Source organism: Delphinapterus leucas, chromosome 2 (assembly GCF_059928025.1).
Source record: "Delphinapterus leucas isolate spDelLeu-1000000601 "Yukka" chromosome 2, BTC_Dleu_Yukka2, whole genome shotgun sequence".
In the NCBI taxonomy this organism is placed as follows: Eukaryota; Metazoa; Chordata; class Mammalia; order Artiodactyla; family Monodontidae; genus Delphinapterus; species Delphinapterus leucas.
In genome coordinates, this window is record NC_143130.1 from 85,267,354 (window position 1) to 85,279,599 (window position 12,246).

A 12,246-nucleotide genomic window follows, 5' to 3' on the forward strand; every position below is an offset into this window, starting at 1 on the left:
AGCTAATGCGGATAGTTTCTGAGAAGGGAGAAATGGAAGGGGGTGGGGCTAGAAAGAAAAACAAATTCATATTTAAGATGGAGATAGCTGAAAAAAGCAGAACTGATGAAAGAAAGGAAGTCTCATAAGTCACTGTTATTGGCCAAGAAGCTTGGTTTATTGCCCCCAGTGTCATAAGGTCTGCCTTGGCATAGGTTCTTTTGAAAAGGGCTAAGGGACATTTTTCCTTTAATAGCAAACAAGGAAAATCAAGAAAGCCACCCAGAAAGAAGTGAAAGCAACTTAATTTAATGCAGAGAAGGAGAGGAGGTTACTGAGAGCTTAGTACAAGGACCCAAAACAGAAGTTTAGGGTAATACTCAAATTAACACTTATGACACCAACTGTAAACTAATATTTTTAAGTGATAGAATAAAAGTGTCTACATCTTTCTTACATCTTAGAAACAATTTCTTTCATTTACCTGAGTTTCTCGGATTAACAAAGAGGCCATATGCCATATTCCAACATAATGAAGAGAAAAATAAAGGGATCAATTTTTATTTGCATACCTATTATTTGCCAGGTATTTACTTTACCAAATACATCTCCTCATAATAACTCTGCAAAATATTGCTATCCCCATTTCATAAATGATGAAACTAAGGCTCAGAATAAAGAGACTGCTCAAGGATATATAACTTCTTTGTCAACAGTAGATGTGAGATTTGAACCTGACCCTAAAATCCATTCTTTTTATACTATATCATACTGCCTCTATAAAATACCTAGTTTCTACCATGCTTTTACTTTCGTTACTACACACCACACATTAACAGAAGCAAGTTACTAATATGACAGTAATTGGTAATTAAGAAGCCGCAGCTGGAGGCAAAAGCAAAGGAAAAACTATAAAGTAACTAAAGCACTAAAGTGTGGGACAATTTAATGTAATTACCAATAGTCCATGAACGGCAACAACCTCCGAAGGCAATTCAGTAGCACAGAATAATACACCTGATGCATGCAATGAATTCAAAATTCTATATCCTCCAAATCATCTTGGTTAAATTAAGTTTGAAGAACTTCATTTAAGAAGACCAGGAAAAGCTTTATAATGCATTTTACCAAAAATGACATTTAAAATAGATTTTTAAAAAAGATCTCAATCTTCTTACAGATATTTCACTTCTTAATCTTAGGCAAGACAGTAAACTACATTTTGTCTCTCTGTTTTTAAAATGAGAATAATAATAGTACCTATCTCATGGGGCTGATACATTAATTCATTAAATGAATACATATAAATCAATTAGAACAGTTTTGACACAGAGCAAGGGTTCAATAAATTTTAGCCAATAAAGTCATTATCTTCAAAATTCATTTTTAAGGAATACTTCATTATTTCATACTAGGTAAATAAGATATTACCATACTGAGATCCATATAATCCAGACAATTAATTGCAAAGACTGGGTGAGAGCAATGAAGACTAAAAAAGGGAATATAAAAAAATGAGAGACAACGAATGTACAAAGAAAGCAAGAGAAGAAGAGAGGTGTTAAGTCACCACTTTGCCTACACTTCTATCCACATTTATCTCATCATAATCAGTTGCTTAATACGTATCTTCTTCACAGGCTGTGAGCCCTTTAAGGACAGGAACTTATTATTTTTTATTTTTTTAGTATTTATTTATTTGGTTGCACCAGGTCTTAGTTGAGGCAGGCGGGCTCCTTAGTTGCAGCTCATGGGCTCCTTAGTTGTGGCATGCGAACTCTTCGTTGTGGCATGCATGTGGGATCCAGCTCCCTGACCAGGGATCAAACCCAGGGACCCTGCATTGGGAGCAGGGAAGCCCTGATTATCAATATTCTACTCCTCTATTCTTTCTGAACTAGAAAATAAATTTCAAAAATGTTTTAAAAAATAGTTAATTTGCTCTAAAATTAGAAATCTTTCAAATGATGATAAAACAAATTTTGGTAATATTTTTAATATTAAAAATATCTTTGGGGGCTTCCCTGGTGGTGCAGTGGTTGAGAGTCTGCCTGCCGATGCAGGGGACACGGGTTCGTGCCCCTGTCCGGGAAGATCCCACATGCCGCGGAGTGGCTGGGCCCGTGAGCCACGGCCGCTGAGCGTGCACATCTGGGGCCTGTGCTCCACGGCGGGAGAGGCCACAACAGTGAGAGGCCCGCGTACCGAAAAGAAAAAAAATCTCTGGGACTTCCCTGGTGGCCCAGTGGTTAAGAATCTGCCTGCCAATGCAGGGGACAAGGGTTCAATCCCTGGTCCGGGAAGATCCCACTTGCCGCAGAACAACTAAGCCCGTGCGCCACAACTACTGAGCCCGCGCACCACAGGTACTGAAGCCTGCATGCCTAAAGCCCAGGTTCCGCAACAAGAGAAGCCACCGCAATGAGAAGCCCATGCACCACAACGAAGAGAAGCCCCCGCTCGCCGCATCTAGAGAAAGCCCACCTGCAGCAACAAAGACCCAATGCAGCCTAAATAAATAAATAAATTTATTTAAAAAATATTTCTCTGATTAGCCTGTTATGCCCAAAGGTAATCCAAATGGTCAGGGAGTCGTAGCAATAAACAAGTACTAAAGAGGCACACCCACGTTTTAGCTGTTAATCTGCCAGATGCAGTGCAGATACAAAAACAATGACATGGTCACTTCCCTCTGACCTCTGGTACTAAAGTAAGCATGTTTGGGGATGACCAACCCTAAACCGCCTTCTCTGGGACCCTTACCCCAGGCCCTGTGAAGTACACAACCATAACAATGCCCCTCCCTCACAGATATTCGGTACAGGCAGTACTCCTAGCCCAAGCAAGATACATCAAAGCCAGTTCTTCCCCAGGAATTTGGAAAGCTGAGAAACAAAACCTAAGCCGAGAGATCATATATCATCCAGTCTGGAGGCAGCATCACAGCAAGATAAAGTCACATTTAAGCTGAAGCTAAGGTGAAAGCAGAAGAGAGAAAGAAAGCAAGAGAGAGTAGAGAAAGCCAGTCTATAAAGGAGGGGATGGAGCAGCGCTGGGGCATTTGCCTCAGGTGCAAGATTTAAGAGGGTGCCAAGAAACTCAGTAATCAAGATAGATAATAGTGTTATGCACAGTATTTAAAAAAATCCAAACTACTGTTCTGGAATGAAGCAGAGACACAGAAAGAAGCCGAAGACAGTCCATGCAAAACTGCAGGCAGAGGGAGAAAGGACAGGGACTTTCCAAGTGCCTGCTCTGGGTTCCAGCTGTAGTTCATTTTAAGGAGCACAGCTGCCTTAACAGGGTAAAAACCCACTACAACTCCCAGCCCGGCTGCCATATCTTCTAGTAGCCTAGCTTAAATGGGTGGTGTTCCCTGAGACCTAAGAACCTTGATTAATAAACTCTATTTGGGAAAATGAGACATGCACATAAAGCTTTTTTTTCCCTTTTAAATCAAGGCAATACATATTTAACTGACAAAAGAATGGGACCGGCAATTAGTGATACAGAAGTTCAGAGATCGCTATGGGTGCTCAGGGAAGGATAGATTTAGCCAGAGAGAAGTGGGGAGGAGCAATATCTAAGCAAAGACATCAAAGGACATGCTAAAAAGGGGTGGAAGGAGGATGGGAAGGTAGCCAGGGAAAAGAGGAAGAAAAGTCAAGTAAAGGGGAAGGCATGACCTTCACACACCCTGGATCATAGCCAAAGAAGTAAATACAGTTCCCGGCTCTTCTGCCTCCAGCGCTCAGACTACACTGTTCGTTACATGTGAAATATCCTTTTCTACCTTTTTTCATGTTCAAATTCTTTCACATCTTTCAGGGACCAGTTAGAACATTTCTTTGAAGAGGCTCCCCTGGTATCCCATTCAAAAGGAGTTATAAGCCAGAATTCCTATCTGGCAGTGGGAAAAGATAGAAAAGAGGATATGGCAGATGGGAAGGCTAACTAAGAAGCTGAATGCAGTGACAAGGGCTGTCCTGTGGTGGGGAGCAAACTATATCCAGCAGTTCACTTGCGATGTCGTCTGATATCTTAGGAGAGTACGAAGTGAGATCATTTGACGAGGAGTAAGGGGGGCTCCAGAAAAGTGGCAAAGAAAAAGCAGGTGTAGAGGGTGTGCTGATAGCTGACAGAAGGGCCGAGCTGCACAGAAGGCTTTGCAGAGATAAAAATGTGCAAATCTGTCGAGGTCCATTTCTGTGTATGGTTCTGTGATTTTCTCTAAGAAACTGTAGATCTTTGGGACAAAGGAGTGGAAAAAAAGTGGGGGGCTGACTTTTAAATAATCATTTATTGATATTTCCCAATCAAATTAAACTTTCTTCCCCATCTCCCCACCCCTCTAAACCCACCCCACCCCCTAATCCCACCCTCAAGCCAAGCAAGCATGCCAGTGGCCATTAAAGACAAAAGAAAGAAAAAAAAGGAACAATTCTTTAAGAATACTAACTTGGGTTAATAATCGCCCACCATAAACAGAAATAAATCCTGGGGTTATATCAAATCTTGCCACACTTGCTCCAGGGTAAGGGTTGCCTGAAGATGTCAGACTTATAACGTATACGTTTGTATACATTACAGTGTATCCTCTTTTCACTGGTATGCATATCAAGGAAATATTCCTTAACAACTCCTCATTAAAATGATAACACCACACCCAGGGAACTAAAATATTTTGTTGGTTATACTTTTCCATGTGCAAATCCCCTACTTTACAGTTAATAACATCCTGCTCAAAAGGACTGCTATATAATAAGCTAATTCAACAATCTTTCCTACAAGTCTATACACATATTAAATAATACAAACATATCAGACAATTGCTACTGGTTTAAAAGATGAAGAGCTCTAGAAAGTGTTTTAAACACCAGGAGAATACACTTTGAAATAAACACAACTTGCCATCACACTCTCATTCACTCTTGTCCACTCAGGCCTCTTTTCCTCCCAGTTTATCATATTCTCACCCATTTTCTCACATATGCTTCAGGAGTTGTGTTCACATGTGCGTACGTGTAGTGATATTAGTGCTTAGATATGCCCAGATATGAAACTATTTATTTGTAAAGGGTTATCTCCATCTATGAATTACCTTAGTTTGTAAGTTCATCTTGGTGTGTTTGTGTTCCTCCCTTAGTGAGTAGGTGTAAGTGTTTGAGCGTATGTACCAAAGGGAGTGTATCTCTCTACAGGTCAAAAAGTGTGCACATCTGTGGAGGAACCTACCTCATAATATGATTCTCAGAGCAAACTATAAGAGTATAATGGTGAAAGAGGCCCGTCACAAAAGACTATATATTGTATGATTCCATTTATATGAAATGTCCAGAATAGGCAAATTCATAGAGACAAAAAGCAGAATGGTTGCCTATGGCTAGGGGTGTTGGGAGGAAGTAGGTAGTGACTGTTAATGGTCAAGGGGGTTCTTTTCTTTTAATTTATTGATATTTATTTATTTGGCCACGGCACGTGGCATGTAGGATCTTAGTTCCCCGACCAGGGATCAAACCCACTCCCCCTACATTGGGAGCTTGGAGTCGTAACCACTGGACTGTCAGGGAAGTCCCAGGGGTTTCTTTTGGGTGTGATGAAAATGTTCCAAAATGAACTGTGGTGATGGTTGCACAACTCTGTGAATATACTGAAATCCATTTTCTTGTACGCTGTAAATGGGTGAATTGTATATGTGAATTACATTTCAATAAAGCTGTTATACATTAAAAAAAGAGAGAGAGAGAGAATAAGGAAACCAAAGTTGTCCTGCATTTCCATGGAACGGTAACCCTGTCTTTGAAAATCTTAACTTTGTTCGACTTCAATTTTAATTAAGCTTTGGATTCAAGATTTCCCACTGCTAAGTCCCCTAGGGGTCTCATCTCCATCTCCAGCTTTATTTATCTTTACTAACAAGGGTGACCCACATACAGAACACTATGTCCACTGGTTATCACAGAAAAGCACATGTACACTATGATTTCAACCATACAAAAATAGGTATGTGGATGAACAAAGCCTGGAAGGAAATGAGGAAAAATGAAACAGTTACATTAGAGTAACATGGTTAAGCTGACGTTCTTTTAAAAATGTTATCATTGTATTGTGTTATCAGTCAATAAAGTCTGGAAGAAAAAAGAACCAACCTGTCTCCTTAGAAACTGTTCCAAGACAAATTCAGGAACTGTGTCAAAAAGGATTGGACTGGGGCGTCCCTGGTGGCGCAGTGGTTGAGAGTCCGCCTGCCAATGCAGGGGACACGGGTTCGTGCCCCGGTCCGGGAAGATCCCACATGCCGTGGAGCGGCTGGGCCCGTGAGCCATGGCCACTGAGCCTGCACGTCCAGAGCCTGTGCTCCGCAACAGGAGAGGCCACAACAGTGAGAGGCCCGCGTACCGCAAAAAAAAAAAAAAAAAAAAAAAAGGATTGGACTGGAGTAGTGCAGTAGAAAGATGAAAACTAAAATGCATGGGTTTTATATGTATATATATATTTACATCTATTTTGACCAAGTCAATAAACAGGAAAATATTAAGCTCTCTATAGCTTGCTCAGGGTGCAACTTCTACTGAAATGAGATCGGCTCCATTAACTCAACCAACAGAAAAGCCATTTAAAATTAAAACTTAGGGACTTCCCTGGAGGTCCAGTGGTTAAGACTCTGTGCTTCCACTACAGGGGGCACAGGGATCGGGAACTAACATCCCACATGCCCCGTGGTGTGGCCAAAAAATAAATAAAATAAAATTCAAATTCATTATTAGCACCTCCATCAGGAAATACATGGTAACTAGCCCTAGATCAATCTCAGTCTAGCTGCAGTATGGAAGAGGTGCATAAAAGTTATTGCTTTGTTTGTTTTAAAGATACAGGACCCTTCTTAAGAAACTGACAATATAAGCAAAACTAAATTACAAAGTAGCTCATCTTATTTTCAATTAAGTTGCCAAGTCAATCTAATGGCAAGGATTTTTTAACCTATGTTGCTGGAACGAATGGATATCTGTATGAAAGGAAAATAAACCTAAACCCCTACCTCCCATCATAACACAAAAATTAATCTGAGATGGAACAAAGATCTAAAACCTAGAAAAAGAAAGCTTTAAAGAAGAAAAGCTTTTTTTTTTTTTTTTTTTTTTGCGGTACACGGGCCTCTCATTATTCTGGCCTCTCCCGTTGAGGAGCACAGGCTCCGGACGCACAGGCTCAGCGGCCATGGCTCACAGGCCCAGCCGCTCCGCGGCATGTGGGATCTTCCCAGACCAGGGCACGAACCCGTGTCCACTGCATCGGCAGGTGGACTCTCAACCACTGTGCCACCAGGGAAGCCCAAGAAAAGCTTTTTTTAAAGAAAGCTTTGCAACCCTGGGGATTGGCATAAAAAAACACTAACCATAAAATTAAAAGTTAATAAAATGACTCCATAAAAAATTTCTGCTCATCACATCATTAAGAAAATAAATAGAAAAGCCAAAGCCTAGGTTAAAAAAAATCTCCAACACACGTACCAGACAAAAGACCTGTACTCAGAATATATAAAGAACTCCTGCAAACAACAATAAAAAGATGAACCACCCAATGAAAAAAACAGGCAAGACTTGAACAGATGCTTCACAAAAGAAAATAAAGGAGAGCTAATTAGCACATGATAAAGCATTCAACGGCCTTAATCGACAGGAAAATGCAACTTAAAACCATAATGAGGTACCATTTTACATCCTCTAGTATGGCTAAAAAAAAAGGCTGACAGCACTAAAATGTGGCAACATTAAAAATTAAAATTTGGGGACTTCCCTAGTGGCCCAGGGGCTAAGACTCTGCGCTCCCAATGCAGGGGGCCTGGTACGATCCCTGGTCAGGGAACTAGATTCCACTTGCAGCAACTAACAGTTCACATGCAGCAACTAAAGATCCTGCATGCCGCAACCAAAAGATCCTGCACATGGCAAGGAAGATCCCGCGTGCCGCAACTAACACCTGGTGCGGCCAAATAAACAAAATTTTTAAAAAATTGTGTAGGGTTTCCCTGAGAGCGGAGTGGTTAAGAATCCGCCTGCCAATATGGGGGACACGGGTTTGAGCCCTGGTCCGGGAAGATCCCACATGCCGTGGAGCAACTAAACCCATGCACCACAGCTGCTGAGCCTGCACTATACAGCCAGGAGGCACAACTACTGAAGCCCACGTGCCTAAAGCCCATGCTCTGCAATAAGAGAAGCCACCGCAACGAGAAGGCTGTGCACCACAATGAAGAGAATCCCCCGCTCACCACAACTAGAGAAAGCCTGCACACAGCAACAAACACCTAACGCAGCCAAAAATAAATAATAAATAAATAAATAATTTTTAAAAAAAAATAAGAAATGAGATAAACAAATTGTGGTATATTCATACAATGGAATACTATTCATCAATAAAAGAGAACAAACGACTGATAAACACAACACAGATAAATCTCAGAAACATCATGTTACAGGAAAGAGGCAGACACAAAAAAGCACATACTACTGTATGACTCTATTTATGTCAAGTCCAAGACTAAGCAAAACAAACCTATGGTGTCAGAAATACAGAGTAAGAAAGTGGTAACCTTTCGGAGGGTGGGTGAGGAAAATGGCTGGAAAGAGGCATGAGGGTAGTTTCTATGGTGATAAAAATATTTTCTATCTCTTTTGGTAGAAGTTACAGTGTATAAAATTGGCAGAACTCCTTGAACTGGACACTTACGATATGTGCATTTTACTGAATGTTAATTACACCTCAGTAAAACAATACAAAGTAGCACTCTGCTTCAAGGTATAATGATTTTAGGGCTTCCCTGGTGGCGCAGTGGTTGGGAGTCCGCCTGCTGATGCAGAGGACATGGGTTCGTGCCCCGGTCCGGGAGGATCCCACATGCCGTGGAGCGGGCTCACTGAGCCTGTGCGTCCGGAGCCTGTGCTCTGCAATGGGAGAGGCCACAACAGTGAGAGAACCATGTATCGCAAAAAAAAAAAAAAAAAGATATAATGATTTTGTTTCAAATGAAATTCTAGAATACCACCCTCCACATGTTCAATTACTTTCCACTTTGGATTACTGACATCTCTATTCCTTCATTATTGCAAATCACCTAATGGATTACAGATGTACATAGGTAGATAGATATAATTGTATCTGTTCATGTTTAATTTTTCATAAATGGCAAATCAAGTTTGATTCTTCACAATTTCAATACGTACCTAATGGACTATGAGAAGTTCAGTAGAATTTTCTGTTTTCTTTACCATTTTCCTCCTAATGATTTTATAGTTGTCATTTTAGAGGGTCAGATATAAAAATGACTGAGAAAGAGTAAGGCATGTAAATCGAATGTCAGCAAGGAAGGACAATAGTGCTTTGACCACTATCACAGCCTAAGGAAAAAGGCTCTCAACTATTTTTATCAAGACAGAGTCATATATATTTAAATTTAAGAACAACTGAAGGGGAGACCTTCAAGATGGCGGAGGAGTAAGACATGGAGATCATCTTCCTCCCCACAAATACATCAGAAATACATCTACATGTGGAACAACTCCTACAGAAAACCTACTGAATGCTGGCAGAAGACCTCAGACTTCCCAAAAGGCAAGAAACTCCCCACATATCTGGCCATGTGGCTGATAGGGTCTTGGTGCTCCAGCTGGCTGTCAGGCCTGTGCCTCTGAGGTGGAAGAGGCAAGTTCAGCAGAAACTCTGCAAGCCAGAAGGGACTGGCAGGACATATTTAAAGTGATGAAAGGGAAAAAGCTACAACCAAGATTACTCTACCCAGCAAGGATCTCATTCAGATTCAACAGAGAAATTTAAACCTTTACAGACAAGCAAAAGCTAAGAGAATTCAGCACCACCAAACCAGCTTTAAAACAGATGCTAAAGGAACTTCTCTAGGAAAGAAACACAAGGGAAGGAAAAGACCTACAATAACAAAACCAAAACAATTAAGAAAATGGGAATAGAAACATACATATCAATAATTACCTTAAATGTGAATGGATTAAATGCTCCAACCAAAAGACACAGGCTCACGGAATGGATAAAAAAACAAGACCCATATATATGCTGTCTACCAGAGACCCACTTCAGACCTAGGGACACATACAGACTGAAAGTGAGGGGATGGAAAAAGATATTCCACGCAAATGGAAATCAAAAGAAAGCTGGAGTAGCAATACTCATATTAGATAAAGTAGACTTTAAAATAAAGACTGTTACGAGAAACAAGGAAGGACACTACATAATGATCAAGGGATCAATCCAAGAAGAAGATATAACAATTATAAATATATATGCACCCAACATAGGAGCACCCCAATACATAAGGCAACTGCTAACAGATACAGGAGAGGAAATCAACAGTAATGCAATAATAGTGGGGGACTTTTAACAACTCACTTACACCAACAGACAGATCATCCAAACAGAAAATTAATAAGGAAACAGAAGCTTTAAATGACACAACAGACCAGATAGATTTAATTGATATTTATAGGACATTCCATCCAAAAAGACTAGATTACACTTTCTTCTCAAGTGCACACAGAACATTCTCCAGGATAGATCACATCTTGGGTCACAAATCAAGCCTCAGTAAATTTAAGAAAATTGAAATCATATCAAGCATCTTTTCTGACCACAACACTATGAGATTAGAAATCAGTTACAGGGAGAAAAACGTAAAAAGCACAAACACATGAGGCTAAACAATATGTTACTTAATAACCAAGAGATCGCTGAAGAAATCAAAGAGGAAATCATAAAATACCTAGAGTCAAATTACAACAAAAACACAATGATCCAAAACCTATGGGATGCAGCAAAAGCAGTTCTAACAGGGAAATTCAGAGCAATAAAATCCTACCTCAAGAAACAAGAAAAATCTCAAATAAACAATCTAACCTTACAACTAAAGGAACTATAGAAAGAAGAACAAACAAAATCCAAACTTAGCAGAAAGAAAGAAATCATAAAAATCAAAGCAGAAATAAATGAAATAGAAACAAAGAAAACAATAGCACAGATCAATAAAACTAAAAGCTGGTTCTTTGAGAAGATAAAATTAATAAACCATTAGCCAGACTCATCAAGAAAAAGAGGGAGAGAACTGAAATCAATAAAATTTGAAATGAAAAAGGAGAAGTTACAACGGACACTACAGAAATACAAAGCATCATAAGAGACTACTACAAGCAACTCTATGCCAATAAAATGGACAACCTGGAAGAAACGTACAAATTCTTAGAAAGGTATAACCTTCCAAGACTGAACCAGGAAGAAATAGAAAATATGAACAGACCAATCACAAGTAATGAAATTGAAACTGTGATTAAAAATCTTCCAACAAACAAAAGTCCAGGACCAGATGGCTTCACAGGTGAATTCCATCAAACATTTAGAGAAGAGCCAACACCCATCCTTCTCAAACTCTTCCAAAAAACTGCAGAGGAAGGAACACTCCCAAACTCATTCTATGAGACCACCATCACCCTGATACCAAAAGCAGACAAAGATATTACAAAAAAAGAAAATTACAGACCAATATCACTGATGAATATAGATACAAAAATCCTCAACAAAATACTAGCAAACAGAATCCAACAACACATTAAAAGGATTATACACCATGATCAGGTGGGATTTATCCCAGGGATGCAAGTACTCTTCAATATACGCAAATCAACCAATGTGATACACCATATTAACAAACTGAAGAATAAAAACCATATGATCATCTCAATAGATGCAGAAAAAGCTTTTGACAAAATTCAACACCCATTTATGATAAAAACTCTCTACAAAGTGGGCACAGAGGGAACCTACCTCAACATAATAAAGGCCATATACGACAAACCCACAGCAAACATCAATTCTCAATGGTGAAAAACTGAAAGCATTTCCTCTAAGATCAGGAACGAGACAAGGATGTCCACTCTCACCACTATTATTCAACATAGTTTTGGAAGTCCTAGCCACGGCAATCAGAGAAAAAAAGAAATTAAAGGAATAGAAATTGGAAAAGAAGAAGTAAAACTGTCACTGTTTGCAGATGACATGATACTATACACAGAGAATCCTAAAGATGCCACCAGAAAACTACTAGAGCTAATCAATGAATTTGGTAAAGTTGCAGGATACAAAATTAATGCACAGAAATCTCTTGCATTCCTATACACTAACAATGAAAGATCTGAAAGAGAAATTAAGGAAACAATTCCATTCACCACTGCAACAAAAAGAATAAAA

General features: G+C 39.7%; 2 protein-coding genes across 10 annotated transcripts in view; both read right to left on the bottom strand.

Moving 5' to 3' along the window:
• Positions 1-12,246, bottom strand: part of TMOD3 (tropomodulin 3) — a 104,608-nt gene that overhangs the window by 71,092 nt on the left and 21,270 nt on the right. The window lies entirely within an intron of this gene.
• TMOD2 (tropomodulin 2) overlaps positions 1-12,246 on the bottom strand; it is an 85,304-nt gene that overhangs the window by 5,011 nt on the left and 68,047 nt on the right. The window lies entirely within an intron of this gene.